Source organism: Plodia interpunctella, chromosome 4, assembly GCF_027563975.2.
Source record: "Plodia interpunctella isolate USDA-ARS_2022_Savannah chromosome 4, ilPloInte3.2, whole genome shotgun sequence".
Taxonomy (NCBI): domain Eukaryota; kingdom Metazoa; phylum Arthropoda; class Insecta; order Lepidoptera; family Pyralidae; genus Plodia; species Plodia interpunctella.
In genome coordinates, this window is record NC_071297.1 from 6789067 (window position 1) to 6799382 (window position 10316).

The window sequence follows — 10316 nt, forward strand, 5'->3', positions numbered from 1 at the left end:
AAGATACGTGTAAGTACTTTGGTGACAATTTTCCATATACCTATGCAACCCTAAATTCTAGGTGTTGTTTTTTTAATGCCGTGAGTGATAATTGATAATAATTTGAATAAAATACTTAAACATGATAATATATTCTTGCATAGGAGACAAAACATTAGTATTAAATATGAATAGATATGGCATTACCTTGATGATATGAAAACCTATGACGTCAATGTATTCAATGAACAGCATTCATAGAATAGAACATTGTTTACATTCAAACATTTGCAGTACATGTAATGACAGTTACGAGCCTCGCCCCTCCGATACAACATGTGCAGTTGTACACTGCCTCTTCTATAGTAAGTAAGTATAGGTACCTAAAGTAGATACTTTCATAAAATAATAATACTCAGATGCTTTTCCTGACAACTAATTATACGTGGCACAATTGTATTAGCTCTACAGACAATCCGGTATACTAAAAATAGCTAAACAACTTTAATAAAATGTTTTCCTCAGGAGTTTGGACAATTTGAATTTAGTGTAGTTACTTCTATATGTCTTTTGTTTTCGTTATTATTAACAGTATCTTATTTATTTAACGTTACATTAGGTTACAGTTGGTTTCTATAAACCAACTGTTTCAACTGTCCAGATTTCTTGGTTGATTTTAAAACTTTGAATATTTTGTTTCTTTTTTATTTTTGTGAAATAGTAATGGAATGTTGTCTAACAAGAGTTTCAGTGATTAAACTACTTACTTATATTTAAAATTTATTTTATAGTTCCATACTTTTGTTATTTTGTAGCAGCGCAAATAAACATATTGTTTTATTGACCGCAGATGTCTTGTTGGCTAGTAAAACAATTTGAAAATTACCTCAGAATTCGTATATTAGGTTTAGAAATGAATGAAGTTCATATAAAACATCATCCACATAAAACATACTTACATCACATTTTCTAGACTATCTGGGCAAAAAATGTATTCAGGAATAATAGTTTAGTCGTTAAGTGTTTAATTTTAGATATAGGTATATTGTTTTATAAAAATACTAAAAATTTTTTGAAGGTATTTATTTACCTTAGTTATTATTATTGTCTTGTAGTCCGTACATAATATAAAACAAAGTTCTCTGCCGCATCTGTCTGTCAGTCTGTTCGCGATAAACTCAAAACTAAGTACTGCACGGATTTTCACGCGGTTTTCACCAATAGATAGTGTAGTTGCCGATGAAGGTTTAGGAGTATAATTTATTATGTTTTTACCCGAGCAATGCCGGGACGAGCCACTTGTATATTATAAATTAGTCCAATTAGTAAAGAAGGTTAGTCTGCTAGGTACAGATCATGACAGCCAACCTGGATTATAATGCGTAGAATATCGGTAATAGTTTTCCAGTCATTAATGATTTTATTAATAATATAATAATAATATAATCACTGTATTATTTATTACTTTAGAATAATTACTATAAATATGTACAGGCAGCTCTTCTTTCATTAAGATAAAATTTAATACCCTTGCTTATCAAAATCAATTAAGTACCAAATAATAATGAATTTGCATTTTCTTATATTTTGCGTCTGTTTTTAAAAAAAATAAGGAGCGTAGTTATATGTGTAATGAAAGTAAAACTGTGAGGCAATAAGGCTCGAAGTTATTAGTCTACTAGCTGCGTCCTAAGGTTTCGCTTCCGTGTCACATTGAGTAAAGTACCCCATGTCTATCATCTATTCCAGTTTATATTCTACCTTTAAATTTAGTTTATATTTTTAGTTTATATTCTACCCTTAAACTACGTTTTTGGTTTTTTTGCTTTGAGCAGGTGGATACGGCACAGCCAGACTTTTGATCCCTACATATTTCTCAGTTTCAGCTAAAACGTTCTGCAAATAACACGTAAAAACTAAATGTTCTCAACTAATCACGTACCTAGGTAACTGTTAAAAACCAATCTCCGTAACAGTTGTTAGGAAGCGATAGGTGTGTCCGTAATCAACAGGGCGGGCCAAATTGGTTTAATTGTATGTTTGGGGACACAGGACAAGAGAAACTGATATCAATATGGAACGGTTGTAGATGAAAATCGTAAAAAAACTGTTACTGATATAATAGGTCACCATTACTGGTTTATTTAGTAATGGTGATCTATTATATCTGTATAAGATGAGCAAATATAACAACAGAGTCACATTTTTTTTTTCAATTCAAAATAAGTAAACTTATGTGACGAACTTAGATACTTTTACCTTCTCTAAACTATATAATGTTATGCATGACATGGGTGTACACAAATTAGATTATACTATTACTATATACTCTAAGATTGCCTACACCAAATATCCGTTGTGCATTTATAAGTTGCAAGAAAACGTCTTCAAAGTATCTGAAGACGCCTGCCGATGTAGGCGAAGACGCCAGAGAAATTCTGAAAACTTCTCGCTGCTTGCGATGTCATTAGCGTGAATACATTTAGCTGTCTGTCTGTAAGGGCAAGATATCGGATATTACCCGAGCTCTTTTGAATTCGAGCTTTCAAAGGATTTAGGTCGTATAGAAACAAATATTTCCTTTCAAACTAGATAATAAATAAGTGTATATAAACTGAGTGTGTGCCGAAGCGCGAGGAACGGAACACATTATGACTGACCTCTTTGTTATAATCCTTTTGTTATTCAACGATTTATATTCGCGAAATGTAGTTTTCATTTTAGCCTTGGCTGTAGCGATTCAGTTTTCAGGGATATATACTTTAATAGGTAAAAGGAAATGAACCCATTTCGTATTATAACTAGTCTTGTAGTAATCTGGTTTTAGGAAATTTATCATTATCGAGTTAAAATTTATTTTTAGGCAGCATTGTTATAGACTGTGCAAATTTAGCCAAAGTATTACTTAGTGGATTGTAGCTTTGATTATTATAACAATATTTAATTAGAGATTAATAAACAATTTTGTGTTCATAACATTTTTTTTTGTTTCAGATGTTGTTCTTTATAAGATTTTACTAGGCACTGAACTGGATATGATAAGTATAGAGGACACTTCCAAAACACTCGTAAACATGTGTCACTCATATGACATCTTTAGGTCCCAAACGTTGAAACTTTTGAGATTGTGTACAGTAGTCGACGGAGATAAGAGGAGAAATCTAAAGGAAACGAATAAAGTTTACTATTCTGTAAAAATATCTTTAATACAAGAAATATTAATAATGATTTAAATCATGATTTATATAATACTCGTTGCTTAAATGGAGGTTCCACACCTGTTATGTTTGTAAAAAATCATTTACCTAATAAACAATTTTATGTATTTTTTTATTTTATAACATTTTCTCACAAAGACATTAAAATTCCCTACAGAAATAGGATTTTCCTCCAGATAAACAAATTCCTTTCTGAGAAGCTAAAGATCAAATATCGACGAATCCCTGTGGAGTATCAACTGATAGATAAACGTTTATATTAGAAAACGTTATTGTAAACATTCGTTATGTCTGATAACTTTTGCGTAAATATGTTTGTCGACCTATTTGAACGGTGAGACCATAGTGGTATGGTGAAATGGCTATGCTGTTATTGCATGTTGGTAACATACGATTACAACAGTACCTACGTCTGGGTATTTTAAACATATATATAATATTATTCCGATTTCTGAGAATGATAAAAATTAAAAAACTGCTACGCCACACAAATCAGCCTTTCGAATAAATTGTGCTTTATCTTTTATAGGTTGTCTTGATAGGCATCTTGAACTTTATTATCGTTGAAATACCGCAATATGATATTTGAGGGGGTCGTTGTTTGTACCACTTTAGCTGCTACATATTATTCTATTTCCCAAATTCTTAGAAGGTAATTTTAGACCTTACTGCTTTGCAATAACAAGACCTGTTTCTGGTTCCTATGCCATCAAATGATACTTACATATTTGCTCGCTCGGCGTTTGTAGCAAAATATTGGGTATCCGGTGAAGGAGGAAAATATATATGATTCATTTCTGTGATTCTTATGTGACACCAAGGAGATATAATTTCATAGAAATAATTCAGAGCAGCAAAATCAGAAATAATATCTATCATCACATATGACTATCTGTACTTATAAAGTAAGCCATGCCAGATATCACCCTACATGTGTTTGTGGATATTGTATAGCGTGTATAAGAAATAATAACTTGGCACGCTTGCTTTTGATTTATTTTTCGAGGTAAATATAAGAAACAATTTATGGGCATATTAGTGTAATAACGTATTTAGTCCAACATGAACTGTTTAAGCATTTATATTTTCACCCTAAATAATAAAACAGTAATGAAGAGCATTTCAGAGCGCATTTAAAAGCCATTTTCTGTATATTATCGCGTTTTATGATCTAGGATCAACGGTTATATCATTCTTAAATAATATTAAATACCTGAGTACCCTCTCATTACATTACAGTTAATAGTTAAAATTAGCCCTTTCGCCAATGTCAGTGGAGAATACGGTAATACGATACGACGATGTGTTACAAAATGATTGAATGATTTGGTTACAAAATACCATAAGGTTTCATAAATATTCATACTTTTTCTCACAGTTATTATTATCCCATTACTGGGCAAACCCCTGCCGGATTTGAAAGAAAATATTATTTATAAGAACAGTACGTAAAACAACTACATCTTCTACACATAACCATTTTTGATCTTTTCAGCATCTGTTGACCATCTCTTCTGCTACTTCTTATAACAATTTAGATCATGGATGTAAATTAACTACCTACCTACTATGAAATCGTTCTAACATTCCTACACCTTGTTGACGCCTGCCTGCACCCTCTACATTACATGTTTTTTTTTTAAATTCAAGTTCAAAGAATTTTCCCGGTATTGCTCGATTAACATTTTATTAACAAAGCTTAATTAAGAACGAAAAAACCTAGAGACTCCAAGTAATGGTTTTTCCAGCAATTCGCATGCGACTTTTTATTTGAAATTCAAACGACTGCTTCATGTTTTGTTGCTGCAAGCATTAACATTCATCATATTTGGGTCACGATCTTTGACACAGTTTTGCTTTGACTTTTTATTCCTTCACCCTTTAAGGCAATAAGGAAAAAATGCACGTTCATCTTTATTACGAGTATATGTACTTTGGATCGTTAGGTCAACATCTAGGCTAAAATATACAATTTATGTATAAATAGTGAGCTGAGAACTTTCCCATTTTGAAATAAGGCTAGTTTAAAATTACCCAGATTTTTAAATAGGTAATTGTATAAGCATTATCGCTTACAATATAAATTAAAAAACTTTTTATTTTCCCTGGAACATTTTACCCTGACCTGAAAATTAATTCACATTGGCTTTTAACTCGTATGTAACACACGGGCCAGCCAACGAAATTTTGAGTCGTGATTCGTGACATGAGGCCATTAATCTTCATGCCCTGCAACCGGCTAATAGATAGGTGACCATCTATTGCTTTGCAAAATAACACTTTATTTACACCTGGCCCTACCCAGTTCACACGGCAAAAGGTGGCCCATATTTTGGGGAAACGTAAAACTTTACAAATATCTCGTAAAAGTTATGACCGAGCCTACAATTTCAGGCTTATTTTTACAACTTTTTTTTCTGAATTTTTATTTCCTACTTTTTGAAACGTAGTAATTAGGTATCGCAATATTTCAGGAAAACCTAGAAAACAATATCACATCTAATAATTACTAAAACTTCGCCATTTGATTGTGTGTCGATAAAGAGCATCTAATTTAATTAAGCATGTAATCAAAAATAAAAATCAAATCATAAATGTTTCGATTGTAATTTTTCAAGAATTAGGCTTTCACAGGATTTACCAAAGCTACAAACTATTAGTTACATGAAGCCAAAGTGCTAATTTTTCTTCCTATATTTATGTACCTATGAAGCCGGGAGCAAGTGTCATTTTATGTATCCTCACAAATTGGGAGTAGGCAGAGCATCCTGAAAGTGGGTCCCGGCCTATAAACTGGCGGATTTGTATGGCTTACAACTTACAATATAAATTTCACTCGTCGCCGAGATTCAGGTTTATTGCGGTCTGTTGTACTTCTGGAGTAGGTACTTCTTACTTATTCTGCTGTAATATACAAGACTCCAACCTTTGAGAATTTAATTTTATTTAATTCAAACAAATATAATTTTAGTGAGGTGTCAGTATGTGAATATTATAGGTAATATTATTTTAAATGTATTCGCGTACGCGACATTTCACATAGTTCTGGCTCTCATATAAGATACTATCTGATAAGTGCATCATTTATAAACAAACAAATAAAGTCTCAATAAGTAATAATACCCTATTTTATGGCTTTACCAATCCAAACTATTTGCCTTGTTGCCTGCAACTTAAGATCTGCGAATTTGCCCAGACTTTAAAATCAGGCGATTAGGTACATATTCAGATATCTATGATTCAGACAATGGGTAAAACTACAACACAAGAGTAGACTACACAGCATTAATTAACATCTGAAAAGTTACATGTCGAGCATAGCCCTAAAGCCAAAGTAAGTTAAAAATATGTAATATCTTATTTATATAAACCATATGCAGTTCAAGTATCTAATTTGTTGTTGTAAAAATACTCACGTAAAAAAGTAATAAATATACTCACTCAATTATTTGACTCGCAATAACAAATACCTAGCTTGCTATTTCAGCGAACGAGAGTAAGTACACCAGAGACCGCAATACAGCACTAATGTTGCAGTTGCATATTTCAGCTGCCCATCTGCCGACCTCTCGTATTTCGAGCGTTTGGGAATACTATGCTGCAATTTTTGCTGATCGATTTACACGTAAATTGTTTACGTCACAGCTCGGTCAGCGAAATTAAATAGGTACTAATTTATTTACAGCTGAGATCTATTTGGTTACGATTGGATAAGTGGTTTGGTCTAGTTTTAATCTACCCATAAATATAGAAAAAAAATTGTAAATCTTTTTGCTACTTTCAGTTCTAAACTAACGAGTTCACGGCACCTCGAAATGAGTTTTCTCGATATGTCCTGGAGGGATTCGATTATGGCGTTTCATCGAATGACCATCATGTTTTATTCGGTATTTTCTCATCAATACTATATTGGATAAAGTTGGGCAATTTCAGTATATTTGTGACACGTTTGAGAAATTCGAGACTTGTCATTATGAAATTGTATGTATTTTATTTTTATACTAAATATAATTTACAGTATTTTCATGATTTGAATGTATTCACTAAAAAGTATAGGTTTTTATCATCACTTCATTGCTCTGAAAACTTATTCCCACTGATATTATAAAGGGAAAAGTTTGTGAGTACCTAATGGGTTACTTCTTTACGCTTAGACGGCTGGGCCTATTTACATTCTAACCCGAAAGTATACGCAATTTCCGTAAGATTTGGTCCAAAAATCTGATAGACAATTGCGCTTTATAAAGCAGATGGTGCTTCTGTGCATAAGATTAAAAAGTAAGTACTTTTTAATAATTACAGCGAATGATAAACCGCGGGTAACACCGTAAGGTGCAGTTAGTTTTAAAATAAATTCAAACTTCTTTCATCATCGACTTTTTAGCCCAAAATACCAACTAATCTCAAGTTCTTACCCCCTAGTGTTTCGTAAGTACCCATCATGTGTGGTATTAGAGGAAAATACGATAAGTTGTAAATTTATTGGAAAACTTTGGCGCGCTATTTATTTCATGAAACTTACAAGCGATCTCGTTCGGTATCTCGCAGTCACAGGAAACTTGCGCGGAAATGAAAAACCATTTGTAAGTGCTTTCATTGTTATATTAAGACATTGTAGTCTGTAAGAACTTTCGTTGTTATATTTGAAGAGTAAGGAAGCCTTCTTTATTTTTATACTTACCCTTCCAGCTATGATCAACTGGACGTAGATTTCCACATTCCTAGATCAGTTGTAAGAAGCTTGCAACTAAAATATTTTAATTCCTTTGGAGTTGGTAAGATCGAAATCATATTGAAAGCTTTGAATTAACTTTTATAACTAAACTTACCTAGCCTCTAGTTTCCATTCCGTCGATGAATTTATTTCCATGAATTCCGTGGTCTAAAACATGGGTGTCTATATAAAATATATGTATAAATTTAAATTGCATTTCTAAAATGGCATGCAAATTAATGGAAATTATGTGCAGTATAAGCTATTTATGGAAACATTAAGCGTAGCATGACATTGGTATGCACAATGAACACGCAAATTACACTGTACCTAGGTTTAATTGGGTCACCAAATATTGTACTGGATCATCGATGTCAAGATTAGTAGTCGTCATTACGAATAATACATTAATACCCGATCAGGTTCCTATATCATGATTAAAACTTCTATTAATAATATTTAAAACAAAAAGCTAGGTTTGAATTGGGAGTTACAATGTCAAAGTAAGACATACTAAACACTTTCAACTTATAACTACTCCACTCTGCATCGGGAGTTAAAATAGATTTATATTATCTATTTACACATAGGTTACAAACTATATATTAAAAATAGAGAGGAATAATTTACTCTTTGTCTATGATTAAAAAAAAAATCAACTTCAAATATTGACATCAAAATGGATCTGTTTTAGGAAGGACTATTTTCAATTTTTTACCGAAATCAACACTTTGTCCCAATTTAAAGCCTGCTAGATTAGAAACAAGAAAAATGCCTCTTTCAGCGAATTTCCGACGAGGTAACGACAGCGACACGTTCTTGTTTGTAGCTGTACTATGTGAATATGAGCATGCCTTTGATGCCTTTGAATACTGCGAAATGGAATGTACAAATATCTTGAATATTTTGTACAATATGTATTCTGAGACTCAAAGAATGTTCAATTTATATAATGTGCACTGCACAAATTTAAGTACTTTGTTTTTTTCGGAAGGTTAATTGTTTATGCCCCTGAATACACTATATTTATTTTCAGTATAACATAATATCGTCCGAACCACCAAGGATAAGTTGTATGATTTTAGTTACCGTTTCTGTTTTAGTTATGATCTTAATGTAATAAAAACGTTTCCGAATGGATGTTTATGTTACTCTTTCACACAAAAGATACTAAATGATTTCGTTGGTATATCTTGCATCTTGCAATAACACTATGGAGTACCGTTTATCACAAAATTTCTCAGAAATTTTGGAAAAATTGATTTTTCGTATATTTTTTTGTTGCTATTTTATTTTATTTTCAGAAATGTTGATGGCCATCAAAAATGCAAAGAAGAATAAAGAAAAGAACGAAAACAATGAAAACGAAAATGATGATAATGCTCAAGAGAATGATGAACATGACAGCAATGAGATAACAACATCGGAGATTGTGGTGCGGACCGTGAGAGGAAAGCCTAGTGACAAAGTGACTGAAAATCTTGACAACACCAAGCCTAAAACCTGATAGCTGACTGAAATGTTGTAATGTTATTAATTTCAGGATTAAACAACCTACACCAGACTATACTGAAGTAATTCTTGACCTTTTTCCCGTATAATTGTAAAAGAGATCGGCACAGTTTGTTAACTGATTTGCCATTTCACTTAAGAATAGCCATTTGCCATTTCCCTATTAAAAGAAAGTTTGAATAGGAATTCATACTTTCAGGTTCAGCCGTTTGTTTGCCACGGATCGACATACAGATACACAGACACGTTAAACTTATAACTCCCTGTTTCTGTCGTCGGGAATTAAAGCGAAAATTGTGTGTATTGATACGACAGCACAGTGATTTAAGTAATTTCTTTAGGATACACCACATAGACACGACAGGATACTGGCATCGTGCCAGTGAATGCCTTCCCAATAAAAATAAAGTCGGAGGTATACCGGACCAAACCACTTTCTACTATCATAATATCATTTTAAATTTTAACAAAAAGTCTCTGGTGGTCAATCACCACCACTTTTCCCGGTGCAAAACTAGATAAATTTATCTATTTACTGGATATATTGAATATATTTCTAGTACCTACTTGTAGAAAGTTAAGTTACTCAACTAATGATTTTTCATAATTTATTATTATTATCAAATCAAATACATATAATTTGATACACTATTTTCAAAGATGAATATTATGTTTTCCAAATCAAAATAAACTCATTTATTTAGAAATTAGGCCTTCACAGATACTATTTCACGTCATATTCTAAATTAAATAATATTTACAAAAGCTACAAACTACTAGCATTTCGGGACAACCACTGCTAAGAAGAAATACCAAATGAAACTCATTTTTTTAAATATGAATTCCTTTGTTGATCTTGTTACCTATGTTTTCTTTGTCATTGTACTTTATAA

General features: G+C 32.1%; 2 long non-coding RNA genes across 2 annotated transcripts; one reads left to right on the top strand and one right to left on the bottom strand.

Moving 5' to 3' along the window:
- Positions 1-282: 282 nt before the first annotated feature.
- On the top strand, positions 283-3306 carry LOC135309698 (uncharacterized). The gene is made up of 2 exons (XR_010369865.1): positions 283-348; positions 2974-3306. It is a non-coding gene; the product is annotated as an uncharacterized LOC135309698 (long non-coding RNA).
- Positions 3307-5788: 2482 nt separating this feature from the next.
- Positions 5789-6906, bottom strand: LOC135309702 (uncharacterized). Its single transcript, XR_010369873.1, has 2 exons — positions 6639-6906; positions 5789-6101 (listed from the first exon to the last, which is right to left on the bottom strand). It is a non-coding gene; the product is annotated as an uncharacterized LOC135309702 (long non-coding RNA).
- Between the last annotated feature and the right edge of the window lie 3410 nt (positions 6907-10316).